Source organism: Monodelphis domestica, chromosome 1, assembly GCF_027887165.1.
Source record: "Monodelphis domestica isolate mMonDom1 chromosome 1, mMonDom1.pri, whole genome shotgun sequence".
In the NCBI taxonomy this organism is placed as follows: domain Eukaryota; kingdom Metazoa; phylum Chordata; class Mammalia; order Didelphimorphia; family Didelphidae; genus Monodelphis; species Monodelphis domestica.
Window position 1 is genome coordinate 15,927,482 of NC_077227.1, and position 22,924 is coordinate 15,950,405.

General features: G+C 33.2%; 1 protein-coding gene across 1 annotated transcript in view; it reads right to left on the bottom strand.

Annotated features, from left to right (window-relative positions):
* PCDH15 (protocadherin related 15) overlaps positions 1-8,482 on the bottom strand; it is a 1,570,906-nt gene extending 1,562,424 nt beyond the window's left edge. The window contains exon 1 of the mRNA XM_056795634.1: positions 7,223-8,482. The gene's annotated coding sequence lies outside the window, so the exon portion shown is untranslated. The remainder of the gene's footprint in view (positions 1-7,222) is intronic.
* Between the last annotated feature and the right edge of the window lie 14,442 nt (positions 8,483-22,924).

Here is a 22,924-nt window from a genome sequence, read left to right on the forward strand (position 1 = left end):
TTACAGGACAGTGGAAAGTCTCATTTAACTTGACAGGCTTTTAGGATTTCTTATAATATTGACAAAGCACCAGAGTCAAAATAACAACTAAAATAAGGTTATTGTTGATGAAGCATAGCTCAGTTTAGAGCTAAACATTAAAAATTAATTACTAAGGGAGAAACATACTAATCTTTGAAGAAGTCAAAATGGTGGCAAGGTTCATGTTTAATATTTCAAGGAATAGATTAGTGATTTCATCAAAATGGGTTTTCCTTTCTTTATGGCAGATGAGGGGCATTTGAATGCCTCAGTTGATGGTTTTCATGAGCAGTTGTGACTGAAACATTCATATATCCTCAGCTGAGATGAAAATGAATTTCTTTGAACTCAGTTAGCTTGGCCCTGGGGCAACAAATAGCTTGACCAGAACCAGAATTATATACAAAGACTTACTAGCTTCTAGTATCTGCTTTAGGAACATAATCATGCCTATGCCATGATGAAACATTAGATGATGACCTTAATGGATTTGAGGTATTCTGTACTTAGAATTAAAAAGGATGTTTTAAACAATGAAACATATATGCATACTACCAGACACACAGGCAGGTGCACACACATACATATGCCCACAATTTCAGGTCTAATAATAGGATTGAGAAATTCAGGATCTAAGCTTATCCTCATTTCCAAGCAGAGGTAGAAATCAGACATCTCTTTGGATGACCTAGTTACATAAATATTGTTGTTTTTAACTCTTCTCTTTGCTCACTTTTTTTTCCCATGACAGACAGGAAAATGTAGTGAACATTTTAAAGTCATATAAACTTTCTTTGTTCCTAAAACATTTTAAATTATAACATTCCTGAACATTGAATGGCTTTGTTATGCATCAACCTCTCCTTAAACCCCATATCTACCAGGTTCTGTCAGTGTTATTACCATTGTTATTAATCAATAGTAGAAATAGGAAGAGATAATATTTATATAGAACCTACTACGTGTCACATTGTGCTGACCACTTATATAACCAAATTATTTTTTAATTAAATAGGAGTCAATAAATGTTACAGAGAAGAGGTAGAATTTACCTCCTTAGGTGTTTTTCCACTATCTTGATGTCAGAAAATAATTGTCTATTCCAATATGCTACTGTACAATCTGGCACATGTATAATACTCAAACTTCCCCTAAATTTCAAAATAATGTCCTGAGCATTCACCTTGTATCCCCCAAATTGCCTGTCATTTTTTCCTTATATCCCAAAGATGATGAAAAATACAATATGTCACAAAGACTTATTCCTTCCTTTTCATGGGTATTTTACAATTTCGAGGATGAGCTTCTTAGGCCTACTGTGTCCAAAAACATTTCTGCCACTTTGAGATCTTTTCTGTCAGTGCTGATATCTCTTCTTGTGACTGAATAGCAAAGAGAAATAATATTTTCTCTCAAAGAAGATAAGAATATAACAATAATTTTGTACTCAAAAACACAACTTTGGATGTTATGATTTTATATTATCTGCTATATCATTCATGCTTCTGAAACAAAAAGCTTTCAAAAAAGGATAAGTAAAAAATAGTTGCTTCTTTTTATGTAAATTCTACTTGAAGTAACCCATATATTTACTCTAACTTTTTAAAATCAAATAAAGTAAATATTTAGGGTATAAAAACATACAAAGGAACTCACCTTACTTAAAACTGTTAATAGTTCTTGTAAAAGATTTTTAACTTTCTATGACATATTATATGATTGACTTCTTTAATTATTAACTTCCCTGAACTAACATGAAAACTATAAATGTTAAAATTTGTTGCAGTAGAGATTATACTGGTTTCCAGACAGAAGACATAAATTCAAATCCAAGATTTGCCACTACCAGAATTGTCTTAGGTCAAGGTGAATCTATGGATCTCAGTTTCTTTATGAGGGAAAGAGATTGGATGTTCCTTGTGTTCCTTTTCAGCTTTAAAATAGCACAGGACTCTAGACTGGAAGAGACTCTGTGTAGAGCCAAACAATAAATACACAGGTAAAGTAACTGAAATAAAATCAATTTTCCCTGGGAAGCTCAAGTAGTAAGTGGAAGAATATGAATTCTAACATATCTTCTCTGTCTCCAAATCCTTTTCATTTCTAACTAGTTTCCTCTACCCTATGACCTTTGATATGGTGGAGACCAACATCTTCTTTGCCAGATGAAGATGAAGAATACATAACTAAAATTGAATTGTTTTTCTGAAACAATTGTCTCCAAATGATAAATGGATTCTGTTGAAGTCACATGTTATGAATTTTCCACCTCTGTAGATATTAGAGACAATTGAGCTAGGAAGAAAATTACCCTGGACCAAGATGCTGGGCCCATTTAGAGCTTCCTTAACATAGAAGTTAGTGCACACTCCATAAATATGTTAGGGGAGTAATTGTCTGAGTGATGCTGATAATTAGTATCAAAACAGCAGCAAATGTACTTGGACGGAGGATCTATGATCGTGGGTTTCAATTATTTAATTCATTTAAAATGCAGCCAAGGCTACTCAGCTTCAGGTACATTAACATGATAGATTGCGCAATTATAAGCCTGTTCAGTGCAGAGCAAGCTTTCTCTATTTTCTCTTCATTCCCTGATACTCACAACTCTTCAGCCTCAGAGTTTACCTTGAAGCAAGGCACAGCTTGCCGCCATTATATCCTTTAGGTAATTCCATTTTTTTTTCATGAAAGGTGTGAAAACTGTAGGCAGCAACAAATAAAAAGCTAGAATAATTCCCAACATGGGAGGCTTAGAATATTGAAGAAGTCATTACCATAGTCATGCATTCCAGTAGGAGGTTGATAATGTGAAACAAATTTCATTTTTCTTAAAATGTTTCTGAGTGTCAGCAGGTCAAGCAAGACAGACAAGCAGGAAGTCATAATGTGGTCATTATGTGTCCTAAACCTATTGGCTGAGTAACCCTGGGCAAGTCATGGTTTCTCAGGGACTCTGGCAACTCTTTAACACAGAATTTCTCTTTAATTGCCAACCTATATGGTGAAGAGAGTTTGGTTATAAGGAGTTGGGTATGAATTTAAAAATAAGGGGGACTCATATCCAACACTAACAGCAACAACTACCATGATAACAACAGTAGTTTCAGCAACAACAGTGCCTCAGAGTATGTGATATGGGGCAAAGTATTTTACTTCAGTATATGTCCATTTCTTCTAGCATAATAATAATAATAGTTCCCATTTCCAGAGTTATGTATATCAACTGGTATAATATTTGTAGAGAGTTTAGCATGGTGCCTGGCACATAGATGGCAGTTCATCATTGCTTGTTAACTTTTCTTCATCAATCCTATTTATATAGTAATATAATATGCAATATATACTTATATTGCACACATATATAATATAATTAACAATGATGTGGATGAGGAAGCAATTGAAGGAGAGTATCCATACATAAGCAGCATAGAATTGTGGGTATATTTTATATCTTGAGTCAAAATAATCTTGGTTTCAAATTAAAAATTAATGTCACAAACTTGTTAGATAAGTTGTTTAGGATTTTAGTGGCCCAGAAACTTTTTCACTGTAGAAGATCTCTCCTTCTCTCTGGCCCAATCAATCAGGTTAGCCTATAACCTCAACTTTAAGGATATATTGAAGCAGGTCATGTGCTAACTTCTTTATTTCTCTCTTGGGTCTGTTCCTGATTCTCTGGATTTATGTTTTCAAGATCCACACCTCCCTTCCCAGAAGTCATTACCCATTACTAAGCATGCTAGCATCATTACTTCCCACCAGAATTCCTGCCCTAGAAGCTCCTTCCATAACTACAGACCTTTTCTTTGATTGGTCAGTTCCTGCAACAGCCACAATTTTAAGAAAGGGCCCAGATCTGATATATTCATTTCAATATTTCTTTCTGGGTTTTTCTCTTGTTTTTCAAATTTTGTTTTTCTAACATACTTCAGCAAGTTTTGCACACTGGGAGATCCTTCTCCCTCTGCCATTGCCTAAAACCACACCACCTCTAAGATCAGGAAACTAGTTCTGAAAGGTACATGTCTTCTGACATTGACCAAAGAGCCATATGAAGATTGTCATCAGTGAAAAATGAAATATTTAGTTTTGAAGAATATTTCCTCAGTCTGACATTTGAGCGGGACCAGTTATTACCTAAAATGTGTCCCTTTACTACATTAATTGTATACTTACAATTACTGCCTTCCACATCTATCATAATTAAGTAACATTAGCCTATTTACTCTTTTTTGCTCACCAAATGCCACTTCTATCTCTGTGTCTTTTCCATGGCTGTCCCTAATAACTTTAATGCCCTTCTTCCTGATCTCCATTGCCTGTATTCCCTGGATCAAATTCTCTTTTCCAAAAGAAGCTTTGTTTGTCCCCTTCCCCACTCCCCAAATACTAATACTTTTCCTAGGGATAATTTCTAATTTTTTCCTGTATACCACAAGCCTATACATATATCATTTGAATGTTACTCCTCACCAATTGTGAGCTTGTTGAGGCCAAAAGGTTGTTTAGGCCCCTCTTTATATCACCAAAGCCTTGCACAGTACTTAGCATGAAATAAATGCTAACTAAATGCTTCCTGAAATAACTGAGGATAAACCATTCCCAGAGGAATGCATGCATGCCATTTTTTTCCTTCTCAAGAAAACTGTTAGCTAAGTAGCATGAGAATTTTCATTCTAATTTTGAAGATGAGGAAACTAAATCTATGGGAGATTAAGTGGTTTTCTTATCGACACACAGTGTCAGAAGGGAGAGAATTCAAACAGGTCAAGTCTTCTCTCAAGTAGGTCAAATTGCTACTAATTATCTTTAATTGTACTATCATGTTATTATATTATTCTTCACTATCATTATAGACCTACACTTATACAAAATAACTTTTGAATATGGCTATTTAAAAAAGAATGGGGAACATTGTTAGTATAATAGCTAGCATTATTGGTTTCTGAAAACATAAAGTCATTAAATATATTTCAAAATAATTATTCAATTCTGATATCTGTTATCCTACTATGAAATCATTGGAATGTTTGCTCATATCTTTGAAAAATACATGGAATATTTGATAATATGAAGGCTAGATTCACATATTTTTTACAATGATATGTGGATACTAGTCTATTATATACACTGTCTTTGTGGCAGCTGGGTAGCTCAGTGGATTGAGATCCAGGCCTAGAGACAGGAGGTCCTAGGTTCAAATCTGGCCTCAACAATTCCTAGCTGTGTGACCCTGGACAAGTCACTTCATCCCCATTGCCTAGCCTTTAGTGCTCTTCTGCCTTGGAACCAATACACAGTATGGATTCCAAGATGGAAGTTAAGGGTTTAAAAAAAATACACACCCACACACACACACACCCACATACATATATATATATATATAAACTGTATTACATATATAAATATGTATTACATACATATATATATAAACTGTATTACTCTCCCAGAAACAAATGATATAGAATGAGAGCAGTTATATAATGATTAGTTTGTCTTCCTGCATCCCCAGAGATTTACATCATGCCCAACACATTACAAGTACTTCATAGAATGCTTACCAGTCTTTAATTTTGATTTGTTTATTAATTTTAAAATTTACTTATAAATTAATTTTCACTATGGTGGACTGAAGTTATTATTTTAAGATTCTTAATGTGTTTAGTTTTTAATTTGAGGGAAACAGGCCAATTGTTTCTCATATAAAATTTTTGGGAAATTCTGTAATTAAATCATTGTTTTTGCCCACTAAGCAAAAAAAAAATGCTACAGGTTTTTTTTTTAATTTACTTAGTAAGAAATCTGAAAGCTAATTTTGGTCAAATATAGCTTTTCTAATGAGAACTGAACTGATTTTTAAGCTTATTTTTCTAATTTGCTTAAATCATCAGAGCTGTCAGTAATAATTTTGTTTTCCAAAGCAAGGTTTGTGCTTACAAAAGACAATACAGGAGAGATCATTTATTATTTTGATTATTATTCTTTATTTAGATAAATATGGCTTTTAAGGGAAAGATTATAACACATCAGATAGGGTAGGAGGGATTTAAGGAATATTAATTGGGGTTGACAAGAGAGAAGAAACATAATGTCTTCCTTTTATATCTTAGTAAGTGTTCTTGATCCCAAGCTTTTTTTTAATAGTATGGTTTAAAGAAGAAGAAAACAAATTTGGAATTAAAAGGACCCAAGTACCATACCTGCTTCCAATAATATGCTAGTTGTAGGACCAACAGTGAAGTACTTGTAGGACCTCAGGCACCTCTGTTAAGATTATAATCAGAGCTCTTCTTGGGGGGAAAAAAGGATATTCAATCTTTGGGTAGTCCAACTCTGATGAAATCAATAACCTAAAAATTACCCTCTCAGGGGAAAAATTATTATTGTTGTTCATTGTTTATACACTGCTAAATGCCTATTCACCCCCCCCCAGTTATATCTCTTAAAAGACAGATACAAGTAGTGAGTTGATAGATACATATAGTCATAAATAGATTCATAAATATGTAGAAGATACATCTACATGTACACTTATAGACATATAAATAAATAGAAATATCAGTTTCCTTTTTTCACTTCTTCATGGAGGATATTCTTTGCCAATTTTATCTAAAATCTTGTTTTGTTTGTTACCCCCACCACTACTCAACATCAAAGCTATTGCTCATGAAACCATAACAGACGCTTCAGTTCAGAAACACATAAAAGAAAATTGATTTTCATCTAGAAAATGTCAAATTCCTGCCTATAACACTCAGTTATGCTTTTCTGAAACAGAAGAGTTCAAAAAGAGCCATCGACCTGACAGATCTTTGACACTTGATGATGGATGCCATGGGTCTCCTCCTTTATATCTAGAATGTCCTCAACAGAATGAGATAATCAATGAAGAATAATAAATCTAAACTGAATCATAAACTAGGTTGTTTTAAATGTATTAGAGCAGAAAAAGCAGGCACTCTACCTCTTTGGAGAAACACATAAACTCCCAAGTTAACACTTTTGTATTTTTTGCTTAAATATATCCAATGTGTCTTGTATCAACCTACCTAAGTTGTACCATTCAACAAAGACAAACATTAAAATACATAAAAGTCTTATTGTGGAATAATAATGCCATGTACTTTATTACAAAAAAAAATAAAAGAGATAGCTGTATATTTAAAACATTAACTTTAAAAAATATGTCTTAACTCACTTTATTGTCCAGTCCCTCCATCAACTCCTGGGCTGGAAAACTCATCAGTCAGACTGAATTATGTTCCCATCTTCCTAGAAGATAATGTTATATATTAATGCTACATCAGGGCCTTTACCTCAAATACCAAGCATGGTACATTTTCTATTAAAACATCCTTGTGTTCAAGTTGAGTTATGACAAGATTGGAAAACTAAATCATTCATTCATAAATCAAGACCTCTTTGGGGAATGTACCATTCTGATTTATAACTCTTGCCTTTGAATGAGGCCTGAAATATACATCACAGTGAATACCCTTTAGCAATTAGGAGAAAACATTTTTACGTCCAAATTCCCTGATGTTTATTGACAATGAATTGGATATATAATTGAGGAGGAAAAAGAGTAGGTCAAATGGACTTTGGCTGATTGTAAAGTTCTTTTAAGGATTTCAAATGTCTCCATTCAACAAAGACCCATTTTCTCATAATTACTATTCTATCATCATATGACTAAAAATCCTAGGATATAATTTTCATAATAATACACTTAGCAATCAGAACCAAATGTCATTGAGAGAATAATACAGAAGAAGAAGACATCAACTTTCACACAATATGGTCAATGGATACTGAATTTGGAGTTATAGGACAACATATTTTGAGCTAAGAGTAAGAGAACCAGTACTTCAATGCTACTAGATAGATAGATAGAGAGATAGAGAGATATATAGCATGAGTAACCTTCAACAAATTACACAATTGATCTTGGTCTCAATTTCCTTTATGAGTAAAATGAAGGTATTCTGCTCAGAAGCCTCCTCTGGTTCTTTTAAGTACTAATAAGATTCTTCAACTTCTAGTGAAAGGAACCCATTCAATGTCTGCCAAGGAAAATGAGCTCTCATTACTCAGTCATCTTTTAGTCATGTATGAAATTTTATGATCTCATTTGATGTTTTCTTGGCAAAGATATTGGAGTGATTTACTATTCCTTTCTCCAGCTCATTTTATAGATGTAGAAACTGAGTCAAAACAGGGTTAAGTGATTTGCCTAAGGTCACATAGCTAGTAGGCATCTCAGCTCAGTTATGAGCTCAAGTAGGTGAGTCTTCCTTACTCTAGACTTGACTTGCAAATAATTTCGAAGGATTAAGTGATGCCAATCAATAACTTAATAATCATTCAATACTGGTATGGGCAAAGCAATGACTCAAATGACAGAGACAAAAATTTAAGTTACTCTTTTGAAAGAGCTTATCTTTTATTGGTAACTTCCCAAAAACTTAAGTAAAAAAAGAAAAAAAAATCAAGTGGCTAGAGCTAAAGTTAAATGATGAACAACTCATGAATACCACTGATATTGTTATAAAGTAATGAGAGAATGGAGATGATTGCCAAATCTTTGAATGGACAGCCTACTATTATCTCAAAGAAGTGCATGGAGCAGGGTCAAAAGGGATGGCAATTAATAAATGATTTGCACTGTTTATGTTATAGACAGGAGAAATCTTTTGTTGTAAGACCACTTATCCATTTTGTTTGGGCTGCTTTTGTCATTCCACCAATGATCTTATAGACAGGGAAAGCTTAGTTAAGACTGATTCTTGAAAAAAGGATAATAAATGGGTGGCTTATTGTATACCAAGATAATTATAACATCATAGTTATATATATGAAATATATCTGGGAATTCTTTTATATACTTTCATCTACAGACTTCTCATTTTAAAAAGAATAACATTTTAAAAAGAATAACAACAACACAGAGGCACATAAAAGTGAAGTGACTTGCCCAAGTTTATAAATATCAAGTACTTAGTAGTAGAACTAGAATCCAAGTCAATGGACCCTAAAGCCAGTATGTTTTCTACTGGATCATGGAACTATCCACTAATGATGAAAGGGGAAAAGTTCTTAACTGAATATGATATATCAATGATGTATCAATAACATGCATGATACATTTGCTATTATGCAAACTTCAAGAATCATTTAGGAAAAATAAAATTAACACGCTCAGCCCTTTCAACAACGTACTTAATAATTTACCTGACCACCAAAGTTAGCATTAATCTATTAAGTATCTACAATGTTTTAGGAAAAGGGTTAAAAAAATAAAGCTAAAAGACAGTCCCTGTTCTCAAGGAATTCAGATTAATTGGTGAGACAACATGCAAAGTATAACAGGCTATATATAAGATAAATTGGAAAAATAAGCAGATGTCACTGTTATCAAGGAGAATTGAGAAAGGCTCCCTATAGTAGACAGGGTCTTAGATAAAACTTGAAGAAATACAGGATAGAGAGGATATGGATATGAAGAGGGAGAAAATTTAAAACATTGAGATTAGTCAGTGATAATAGACAAGAGATAGTAGGTGGAATATTTTAAAAAAGAATAGCAACAAATCACTAAATAGTTGAATATATGAAAAGGATTAAGAAGACTGGAATGGAAAAAAGGACTAAATTATGAAAAAAACTTTTAATATCAAACACAGAATTTCATACTTTATTCTGGAGTTAATAGTTATTGCAGTGTATTGAATAGAGCAGGAGGAAGAAGAAATTATATAACATAAACAGTACTGAATTTTTGAAAGATAATTTTGAGAGCAGAGCAAGGAGATACATAAGGCAAAGAAAACAGCCTGCAAGCTTTTATAAAATTCCAGGTGGGAAGTAAAAATGGGTTTGAGAGATTATGAGGATGGCAATTAGCTTGCAAGAGTGGGTAAACTGGAGGAAGATGATAGTTATTTCCATAGTAATAGGGAAGTCTGGAAAAGGGAATGTATGAAGTAGTTCCATTTTAGATATTTAGACATTTAGGCATGTTTAAGATGCCAACAAAATGTCCAATGTGAAGCATCTAAGAAACAGATGGATATATGAAAATGGAAGTAAGATTATTGCTAGAAAAATACATTGAGATTTAATAAATGCAATCCTGAACAGTCTTATGAATGAGTAAGCTTGAATTCAAAGAAGAGGTGAGAGAAGGCATCCCACTCTTTGTGGTTGGTGGGAAAATATAGGTATGGGACACCATATAAATAGTGTTAAACAATTTATTCATAAATTTGGTAAATTGTCTTATTGTTAAAGTGATACTTTCAAGGGAGTGGCCAATATAGAGGAAAATGAAGACATGGTAGAATATGGGTGATGGGAGCAGCAACAGATAAAGAGAAAAATGAGAAAGAAGAGACATTGGAAGACTGGTAGCCACCTTCCAAATGATCACAGATCAAAATAAATACCAGAGGTGCAGAACAAACAGAAAAATGGGTAAAATGGTTCTTTGGCTGAGAACTGGAGAAACAGTAAGGAGTATTCATCTCACAAAAGTAAGAGGAGAGATTGCTAAAAGAGCTTGAGGAGAACTTGGATGTGATATACCACAAGAGGCAAGGGAAAGAGTACATCAGGCTTGGTTCAGCCTCAGTGGGATAAGATTGTAAACCAATGCAGTACAGGACAAGCAAGAGGGCAGGGGAGAAGCATTTAGAAGACAAGCAGATATGATCAACTACAAGCAGCAGTGGGGGGAACTCAGTCCAACAACATCCATCCTCAGTAGGATTGGGAGCACCCAAGTCAAACCAGCTAAAGCGAATAGGTTCAAACCTCTACATGACATGCCAGTCCAAGACCCAGATAGTGGAGTTGGACCATGGAACAATGTAAGTTTGGACAGCATTCCTTTCACCCCAGTAACAAAGCTAAGCTTCAGCATATACGCAAAATCAAAGTGAAAAAATAAACACAGAATTATCAGAAGACAGAGAAAAAACCTGACACTTAAAAAAAATTTAAATGAGATGACCAAAATACAAGCTGAGAACAGGATAACAATACAAAAATGAAAACATATGAAGCCTCAAATTAAAATGTGAAAAGAAGTCAAGTACAAATCAAAGCCCCAATAGAACTTCAAAAAGGGACAGAAAATAGATAAGAAACAGAAAAAAAGTAGAATGTGATAGAACAAAATCAAGAACTTAGAACAAAAATCTTACTGGAGAACACAGTTTCCTTGAAAGGAAATACAAGTCTTCAAACAGGTAAATAATTCCCTAAGAAAGGAACTATAAAGACTCAAATAAGAAATGGCTCCATAAAAATAGAATTAGACAAGTGGAAACTAAAACATTGAAAGAAATTGTTAGGAAAATTTGTCATGATGATCTTGAGCAAGAATGGAAAAATAGAAATTTAAATAATGCTCTAATCTAATGCTGAAAGAAATACAAAGTTCAAAAATCCCAGAACTATTATAACCAAGTACCATAAATAATAAGTCAAAGAGAAAATACTAAAAACAGTCAGAAATAAAAACATCAACTGAAAAGTAAAATGGGTTCTGGGTAAGCATGGCAGCAGTCTAGATGCGGGAAGCTTCCTCTCCTCAGCACCCACAGATATAGAATACCTCAAAAGACCAAAAAAAAAAAAAAACCCAAATTCATAAGAAGAAAGGGACTCTACAGTAGGGAGCAGGATTGAAGGAAATTGGGATTTTGGCATTTCCACACTATAAGGGGGTGGAAAAGCTCCCACCCATATATGAGCTGATCTACCTTCGCCACCCCACCTATGGAACCAGTCAGAGTCAGCTCACACCAGAATCAGTGACTGAGAGAGGGGCACCTCTAGAGTGAGCAAGGGGCACCTCTAGGTCCTTGGGAGATGACTAAAAACACCAAAGACCAACCCCTGAGAGCAGCTATACCTGAAACCCTGTCAGGATAGGGAGTGCAGACCTTGGGTGCTCCCAGGAAGGTAGCACAGAGAAAGGCAGCAAACAGCTGAAGCTGAAGAGATTTGAGAGCTTGCCTCAGGCAAAATCCTTACTCCTTAACTCTATATACAGAGAGCCTGCCCATCTGACTCAGATTTCTGACTAAACATGAAAGGAAAATCGTCCACAATGATGGCAAATTGTGCCCAGGAGCTTCAAAATCCCTCCACCACAAAAAGCAAGAAAAATAAACTGACCCAGGAAAATTTTTATGGAGTAAAAATCCAGGCTATAGAGGAAATAAAGGAGGGAATTCAAATGAACCCAAAACTTTCCAAAAAAAAAATGGAAATTGTCCACAAGCTCTTGAAGAATTTAAATAGGAGGTTATCAAAAAGATGGAAGACTTCTGGCAAAAAAAAGTGGGAAATAGTTCAAAGAGAAAATAACATTTTAAAGAATAAGAGCTCCCAATAGGAAAAACAGCTGGAAGACAAAAAAGGAAGATAGATCAAACCGAAAAGGAAAAATGAAAGATTATAATTGAAAATCAATCCTTAAAGAACAGAATTAGGCAACTGCCAGACAATGATCTTGCAAAACAGCAAGAATTAATGAAGCAAAGTCAAAAGACTGACAAAATATAAGAAAATATAAAGTATCTCACTGACAAGGTGACAGATCAGGAAAACAGGTAATGATGAGATAATTTGAGAATCATTGATCTACCTGAAAAGCCACAAATTAAAAAAAAATCCTGACATCATAATGTAAGAAATCATTCAAGAAAAGTGCCCTGAAGTTCTTGAACAAGGGGGGGGGGGGAATAGACATTGAAAGAGGTCATAGAACACCCTCTACACTAAATCCTTAAAAGATGTCTCTCAGGAATGAAATTGCAAAATTCCAGAGCCCTCAAGCTAAGGAAAAAATTCTACAAGAAGGCAAAAGGAGACAATTCAGATATCAAGGAGCACCAATAAGTATCACAAAAGATCTGGCAGCTTCCACACTGAAGGACTGCAAGGTCTGAAACATGATATTCAGAAAGGCAAGAAAATTGTGTCTTTAATCAAGGACCACCTAAACATGAAAACTGACTATATACTTCCAGAGGAAAATATGGGCATTCAACAAAATAGATTTCCAAGTATTTGTAAAGAAAAGAATAGAACTAAGTGGAAAGTTTGATATCCAAATATAAAGATCAAGGAAAAGATGAAAAGGTAAATGATAAAGAGAGGGAAAAGGATAAAATGTTTTCTTTATTCAAACTCTGTTCTTTAAGGGCTACAATTAGATCAAATTATATATTATATATATGGAAAATGTTATTTGTCATTCTCCAAAAATTGTATTCATTATTATAGTAATTAGAAGAATCATTCACAGAAAGAGATTCGGGATTAAAGGCTATAAGATAATACACAATAAAAGAAAAAGGGAGGGGGTCATCAAAGATGGCATCAAGAGATACTCAAAGAAAAAAATAGGATAATCTTTATTACACAAATATACACATGGGAAAGGGAGGGGTAGAATATTCTTATAAGAAAGAGTGGAAGAGTGTGCTAATAGGTAATACTTAAACCTTAGTCTCAGTGAAATCATTCTGAGAGAGAAGAGCATCTAAATCCATTGGGGTCTTCAATTCTATCTTATCCTACATGGTAAGTGAGAAAGAAAAACTATGTGGGGTAGGGAGAACAAAAAGGGGGGAAAAGAGAAGTGGGAGGGAACTTAATAGATCCCCCCAAATAAGAAGGGAACAAAAAGGGAGGGAACAGAAAGGGAAGTATATTAAGGGAGGTAATTAGAAGGATTGAGTAAAAGTAATCCATTGTTTTAAAAGGATATAGCAAAAAAGAAAGGACAGAATTAGGAGAGGATATCAAAATCCTAAGTAATACACAAGTGACAATCATAACCTTGAACGTGAATGGGATGAACTGACCAATAAAATGAAAATAAATAGGAGAGTGGATCAGAATCCAAATTCCTACCATATGTTGTCTACAAGAATCACACTTGAAGTGGGTAGATATTCAAAAGGTTAAAATTAAAGGTTGGAGCAAAACCTATTGGGCCTCAACAGATAGAAAAAAAGCAGGAGTTGCAATTATGATATCTGAAAAAGCCAAAGTAAAAATAGATTTGATTAAAAGGGATAGGGAAGGTAAATATTTCCTGATAAAAGGAATTATAGACAATGAGGACATATCAGTAATCAACATGTATGCACCAAATATTTGGCATTGAAATTTCTAAAGGTATAACTAATGGAATTGAAGGAGGAAATAGATAGTAAAACTATAATAGTGGGAGACCTAAACCTAACACTATCAAATTTAGATGAATTGAATCAAAATACAAATAAGAGGTAAAAGATGTGAATGAAATCTTAGTAAAAATTTTAATAGATAATGAAGAAAAATAATTAAAGACAAAAAGGAATACACTTTCTTTTTAGCAGCACATGGTACATTCACAAAGATTGACCATGAACTAGGTCATAAAAACATGGCAAAGAAATGCAGAATAGGAGAAATAATAAATAAAATCTTTTCAGATCATAAGGCAATAAAATAATGATTAGTAAGGGTATATAGAGAGCCAAATCAAAAATTATTTGGTAATTAAATAATATGATTCTCTAAAAGCAGTTAGTTAGAGAACAAATCATAGAAATAATAATTTCATTGAAAAAAATGACAAGTATGAGATATCCTTTCAAAATCTATGGGATGCATCAAAGTAGTACTCAGGGGAAAATTTATATTCTTGATTTCATATATTAACAAATTAGGGAGGGCAGAAGTCAATGAATTGGACATGCAAATCAAAAAAATTGAAAGCAAACAAATTAAAAATCCCCAGAAGAAAACTAAATTCGAGATACAAAAATTAAGGGAGAAATTAATAAAATCAAAAGTGATAGAACTGTTGAACTAATAAATAAGACCAGAAACTGATATTTTCAAAAAACAAACAAAATAGACAAAGTACTGGTCAATCTAATTTAAAAAAGGAAAGAATAAAACCAAATTAACAGTATCATAGATGAAAAGGGACAGCTCACCTCCAATGAAGAGGAAATTAAAGCCATCATTAATAACTATTTTGCACAATTATATGGAAATAAATATGCCAATGTAGATGTGAATGAATATTTACAAAAATATAAATTGTCTAGATTAACAGAAGAAATAAAATTCTTATATAATACCATATCACAAAAAGAAATTGAAGAAGCCATCAAATAATTCCCTAAGAAAAAATTTCCCTGGTCCTGATGGATTCACAAGTGAATTCTACCAAACATTCAAAGAACAGCTAATCCCAATACTACACAAACTAATTGACATAATAAGCAAAGAGGGAGTTCTACCAAATACCTTTTATGATACAAATATGGTTCTGATTCCAAATCCAGGCAGGTCAAAAATTGATAAAGAACATTACAGACCAATCTCCCTAATGAACAGAGATGCAAAAATCTTAAATATTGTAAAAATGGAGATTTGGACCCCAGACTTCAATCCCTAGAAGTCCTTGGTATTTCCCAGAATTCCCTATAATCTCACCTGGGTCTCCAGCTGGCAAGATCACAATTAGTATTTAACTGGCTCTCTGCCTCACACACAGTCTCTTCCATTTTGCAATGATGTAGTAAGTAAGCAAAGCACGGGGGTTCTGAATTGGCTAATCAGCCATGGGCACAAACATGGTTTATTATTTTGTATCCTTGATTTCTATTAATTTTAATAAGCCTCATGAAATATAATATTTTTATTACTAGATACTAATTTAATTTTTAGAGTTTTGGCAACCAAAATATTTGGATGAGAACTCATTTTTTTTAAAAGATAGCCAAGATAATTTTTTTAAACCATGTTCCTCCTGCCTAGGCTTTTCTGCAAAGCTGATTTTTGAGCTCTTCATAAACTTCATGAGGAAGATCGCTTGTTTACTTCATTAGTGACATACCCATCGAGTTACCAAAAAATATTTTTACTGGATTAGAAAAATAACATAACAAAGTTCATTTGGATGAACAAAAGATCAAGGATATCCAGGGAAATAATGGAAAAAATGCAAAGAAAGGTTGCCTTGGGGTCCCAGATCTCAAACTATGCTATAAAGCAGTGGTCATCAAAATAATATGGTACTGGCTAAGAGAAAGAAAGGAGGATCAGTGGAATAGACTTGAGGTAAGTGACCTCAGCAAGACAGTCTATGAGAAGCCCAAATATCCCAGCTTTTTGGACAAAAATCCACTATTTGATAAAAATGGCTGGAAAAATTGGAAGCAGTGTGGGAGAGATTAGGTTTGGATCAACACCTCATATCCTAAATCAAGATAAACTCAGAATGGGTAAATGACTTGAACATAAGGAAGGAAACTATGAGTAAATTATGTGAACATAGAATGGCATACATGTCAAATCTTTGGGAATTTAAGATTTTAAAAACAAACAAGAAATAGAGTCACAAAATTTGAAATAAATAATTTTATTTCATAAAATCAAGTGTTTTTGTACAAACATAACCAATGTAACCACAATTAGAAGGGAAGCAACAAACTGGGAAACGATCTTCATGAGAAAAACATCTGACACAAGTCTAATTACTCAAATTAATAAAGAACTAAATCAATTGTACAAAAAATCAAGCCATTCTCTAATTGACAAATGGGCAAGGGACATGAATAGGCAATTTTCAATCAAAGAAATCAAAACTGTTAAGAAACACTTGAAAAAGTGTTCTAAATATCTTATAATCAGAGAGATGCAAATAAAAACAAATCTGAGTGACCACCTCATACCTAGCAGATTGGCTAACATGACAGCATGGGAAAGTAATGAATGCTGGAGGGGATGTGGCAAAGTTGGGACATTAATTCATTGCTGGTGGAGTTGTGAATTGATCCAACCCTTCTGGAGGGCAATTTGGAACTACACCCAAAGGGTGATTAAAGACTGCCTGACCTTTGATCCAGCCATAGAACTGCTGGGTTTGTACCCCAAAGAGATAATAAGGAAAAAAAGATATGCACAAGAATATTCATAGCTGTGCTCTTTGTGCTGGCAAAAAATTGGAAAATGAGGGGAAGCCCTTCCATTGGAGAATGGCTGAACAGGACAGAAGCATATGTTGATGATGGACTACTATTCTGCTCAAAGGAATAATAAAGTGAAGGAATTCCATGGGAACTGGAACAACCACCAGGAAGTGATGCGGAGTGAAAAGAGTAGAGCAGGAGAACATTGTACACAGAAACTTATACACTGTGGTACAAATGAATGTAATGGACTTCTCCATTATGGCAATGCAGTGTTCCTGAACAACCTGGAGGGAAGTATGAGAAAAAAATGAAATGCTATCCACCTTCAGAGGAAAAACTGGGAATAGAAACACAGAAGAAAAACAACTGCTTGATTACATTGGCTTGAGGGGATATGTTTGGGTATGTAGACTTTAAATTAATATCCTGATGCAAGTACCAACTACATTGAAAGAGTTTCTGATCAAGGACACATGTAATACCCAGTGGAATTGTGCATGGGCTAGGGAAAGGATGGGTATAGGTGAGGGAGGGATAGAATATGATTCTTGTAACCAAGGAACAATGTTCTAATTTGACTAAATAAAAATTATAAAGAAAACCCAACAATAACAATTGAAATATTGTACAACCACAATCAAAATCACACAGAAACTTTCAGCCTCTATATTAAAGGACTAGCAGGCATAGGAATTTATATTCTGCAAGTCAAAGGATCATGGCCTATTACCAAAAACCTTAAACTACCCTCTCAGAATTAAGTAAATAAAAAAAGAAAATGAAGTAATTATGGAAATTATCAAATTACTAGAAAAATTAGACTTGATAGACTTCTGTAAATAGCTGAATGAGAATAGAATGTAGTACCCTTTTTCAGCAACACATAGCATCTTCACAAAAATTGATCAGATAATGAGACATAAAACCCTTACAACAGAATAAAGAAAAAAAGATATATTAAGAGCATCATTTTTGAACTACAATGCTATAAATATTACAGTGAACAAAGAGCTACAGAAAAAAAAATATCAAGAAAAACTCATTGAAAAGTAAATAACCTTCTATTAAAGAGTGGGTAAAAACAAATCATAGAAAAAACAATTTCAGTTAAAAAGTTATGAGGAGACAACAAACCAATTTTTTTGGGATGAGCCCAAATTAGTACTCAGAGTACTGCTTTTGTTAGAGTACTGCTTTGGCATCTGCCCTACACCCCCCAAAAAACAAACAAACAAACAACTGGTATGTTTTCTTCTTGTCTTATAAACTGTCACCCAAGTACTGCTTTAACCTTATTCCCCCCCAAAAAATTTGGTATGTTGTTTCTTTGTTGATATTAATAAAATAAAGAAAAATATAGATCAAATAATTGGTAATGAAATTTAAAAAATTGAAAATGGACAAATTAAAATTCTCAAATTAAACTGCAAGTTAGAAATTCTAAAAATCAAAGGTGAGATTAATATAAGAAAACCATTAAACTAATAAATAATACAATGAGTTAATTTTATGAAAAAAATAATAAAATAGAAGGATCACTGATTAATTTGAACCAAAAAGGAAAGAAGAATACCAAATTACCATTATTAAAAAATGAAGAAGGCGATATTGCAATCAAGGAAGAGAAAATTAAAACAATTATGAACAGTTTTGCCCAAATGTATGCCAAAATATCTTGAGTAAATGGATGTATATTTAGACCATTATGAATTGCTCAGTTTATCAGAATAGGAACTAAACTACTTTAACAATCTCATAGCAGGAAATGAAGGTGAATAAGCCATCAATAAAATCCCTAAGAAAACGTCTTAGGGCTAGATAAATTCACAAGAGAAAAATGAAAAAGGGTGATATCACCTATAATGAAGAAGAGATTAAAGCAATCACTACGAGCTCTTTTGGCCAATTATATGAAAATTATTCTGACAATCTAGGTGAAATGGATGACTATTGACAAAAATATAAATTGTTTCTATTAACAACTGAGGAAATAGAATACTTAAATAATCCCATCTCAGAAAACAAAATTTGATGAACCATCAATGAACTCCCCAATAAAAATCCCCCAGGGCCATATAGAACTCTATCAAACATTTAAAGAGCAATTAATCCCAATACTATACAAACCATTTGGCCAAATAGGGAAATTAAGAATCAAAGGTCCTTCATTAAAACAATGAGTAGTATTTATTTAAAACCAACAGAAAGTATCATCTGCAATGGGAATAAGTTAGAAGCCTTTCCAATAATATCAGAAATGATGCAAGGATGCCATTATCACCACTATTATTTAAAACTGTATTAGAATGCTAGCTCTAGCAATTAGAGCAGAAAAAGAAATTGATGGAATTAAAGTAGCCAATAAGGAAATTAAACTATCACTCTATGCAGATGATATGATGGTATACTTAATCCTAGAAAATCATCTAAAAACTATTTGAAATAATAAATTTACCTGAGTTGTAGGATACCAAATGAACTCACTTAAATCATTAGCATTTCTATATATTTCCAACAAAATTCTGCCACAGGAGTTGAAAAGAGAAACTCCATTTAAAATCACTCTAGACAATATAAAATACTCCAGAATATATTTGCCAAGACAAATGCAGGAATTATATAAACACAATTAAAAAACATTTGCAAAAAAATAGTTATATCTAAATAATTGTAAAAGCATTAATTGTTTGTTGGTAGACTTATGTAATATAATAAAAATGATAATGCTACCTAAATTAATTTACTTATATAGTGTCATACCAAACAAACTACCAAAAGCTATTTTATAGAATTAGAAAAATAATAAAAATATAGTGAAAGGTCAAGAATATTAAGAGAACTAAAAAAAAATGAAGAATGAAGGCATAGCAGTACCAAGTCTCAATTGTAATGTAAAGCTGTCATAATCAAAGAAACTTTGTATTGACAAAGAAATAGAAAGATGGATTAAGGGATTAGACTAGGGGTAAATGACCTCAGCAATCTAGGCTTTGATAAACCCAAAGATCCCAGCTTTGGGTTATTTGACAAAAACTATTTTGGAAATTTTGGAAGCAGGCTTAAATTAGGCTTAAAAATCAGGCTTAAATCATTAACTCACTGTATCCCAAGCTATGATCAATATGGGTTTATGATTTAAACATAAAGAGTGATATTATAAGTATAGTAGGGGAATATAGAAGAGTTTACCTTTAAGATCTGTAGAAAAGAGAATAATTTTTAACCAAACAAATCACAGAGAATATCACAGTGTAAAATGAATAATTTTGGTTATATTAAATAGGCTATATACAAACAAATGCGATGCGGGCAAGTTTAGAAGGGAAACAGCAAACAGGGCAAAATATTATAAAAAATTGTCTGATAATTTCCCTGAATTCTCAAATGTATAGAGAACAAAGTAAAATTTATAAGATTCTGAGTCATTCTCTAATTGATAAATTTGACCATTTATATATAAAAATACATGAATATGAAATTTTCAAATGAAGGAATTGAAGTTATCAATAATCATATAAAGTGTTCAAAATCTCTTGATTAGACAAATAAAAATAAAACAACTCTGTGGTACAACTTCACACTTATCAGATTGACCAATATGACACTAAAAAATCATAAATGATAGAGGGAATGTGACAAAACCATGACAATAAGGCATTATTGTTGAAGTTGTGAACTGATCTATCCATTCTGGAGGGCAACTTGGAAATGTGTCCAAAGGTCTATGAAATACACACCTTTTGATCCAGTAATACCACTACTAGGTCAATATCCCAATGTGATAATAAAAAACAATGGAAAGGATCTGTTCGGACAAAAAGAATCAAAACAGAATTGTAAACTAAAAGTATGTCCCTTGATTGGGCAATGACTGAAACAATTGTGATATATGATGTTGTTGGAATACCTTTGTGTCATAAGGAATGATGCACATGATTATTTCATAAAGATTTGGAAAGACCTAAGTGAACTGAAGCAAAGTGAAATAATGAGATCAAGGAATATGGAAAAAACAATTAACTGTGATAGACTTCCCTTTTAATAGCAATACAATGATTTAGGACAATTCTGATGCACCTGTGAAAAAGAATCCTATCCGCCTTTAGAGAAAGAACTGTTGAAATATAAATACAAATGAAAACATGATTTATCACTTGTTTATTTTGGTATAGGTTTTGGTGATTTGCATTTATGGGATTATTCACTTACAAAAATGAATAACATGAAAATATATTTTGTATGATACTACATGTATAACCAAGAAAAATGCCCTAAATCACAAATTGATGAAAAAAATTCAAGTTAAAAAAACAAGTTAAAACTACAGGTATCATCTCACTATCATCAGACTAGCTGCCATGACCAAAATGGAAAAATGATAATGTTGAACAGGATGTCAAAAAATTGGGGCACTATTATCCTGTCTCCAGAGCTACAAACTGATATAACAGTCCTGGAGAGTAATTTGAAACCTTGCCCAAAAGATCACCTAACTCTGCATATAGTTTTTGACCAAGCAATACTACTAGTAGGTCTGTATCCCACAGAGATTAAATATAGAGGAAAAAAAATCTTCTCTAAACAAAATTATTTAAAGTAGCTCTTTATGTTGCTGAAAAAAAACTAGAAACTAAAGGGATGTGCATAAACTGGGGAATGCCTGAACATGTAGTGGTATATACTTGTAGTGGAATAATTTTGTTCCATAAGAATGATGAATAAGAATACTGAAAAAAGCACAAACCTTGAAATACATGAATTGCTACAACGTGAAGTTAGAAGAACCATGAGAATATTGTAAAAAGTAGCAGCAATAAAGTATTATAATCAACTGTCAATGACAAGTATCATCAGCAATGCAAGGATAAAGGAAAATTCCAAGAGAATCTTAATAAAAAAGGTTAACCAACACCATAGGAGGAGTAAATGGAGTCCAAATGCACACTGAAAATGCCATTTGTTATTCATTCCATGAAATTTGCAATATGTCTTCATAACATGATGAACAAGGATATGTTATATATATATATACATACATATATGTATATATATATATATGAATAATCTCTATTACCTGCCCTCTTGAGGAGGTGAAAAAGTGGGAGGCAGAGAATATTAATTGCAAAATATCAAAAAACAAATTTTGAAAAATTGTATTGACATGTAATATTAAAAAAGAAAAGGGAATGTGTAGGTGATATATATATATATATATATAAAGAAAGAAAGGAAAAGGTAAAAGCTAATAAATATATTTGGGTGCATTTAATTTCACATTGCTTTTGCCTGTTTACTACAGCTCCTATGCTTCATCATCATCTGTTTTCCTTTGATGTACAACATGAACTGAGTCTCTTAGGCTTAGCCTCAAGTTTGAAGGTCTCAGTCATATGACACCTGCAGTCCCAACAAGGTAATAGATCAAAATCTCTGAGGATGGGCTACCCATTCCAGTGAGACTGTACCCACAGTTGGACTATGTGAAGGTGGGATTAACCCCACCCTACTTATTCTTTCCATCTTTAGCCACCAGGAATGGATACACCCCAATTTAAGGATTAAGTGTGTATGGGAGGAAGGTCTATGTCTCATGTGTCCTAGTGAGTGACAAATCAGAAACAACTGACTTCCCCCTGGGCAGTATGAAGCCAAATTTAAGCTGCCATTAGTACATGTAAAAGTGAACCACAGGCACAGGAAGTTACACAAAGAACTACCTTTAAATTTGGTGGTCACTTCCTGTGAGGGGTCTTCACCTTTGTACTTGGACTTACAGAAACTCCTGCATGGGACCTCAGATTGCTTCCTTTTGGAATAACATAAGGTGAGTGAAAAGGGCTGACTCCCTTTCATTGGCTTTCCTTGGAGACACTAGCCTCTGCAGAAGCACCTCATCTTGGAGGAGGCCT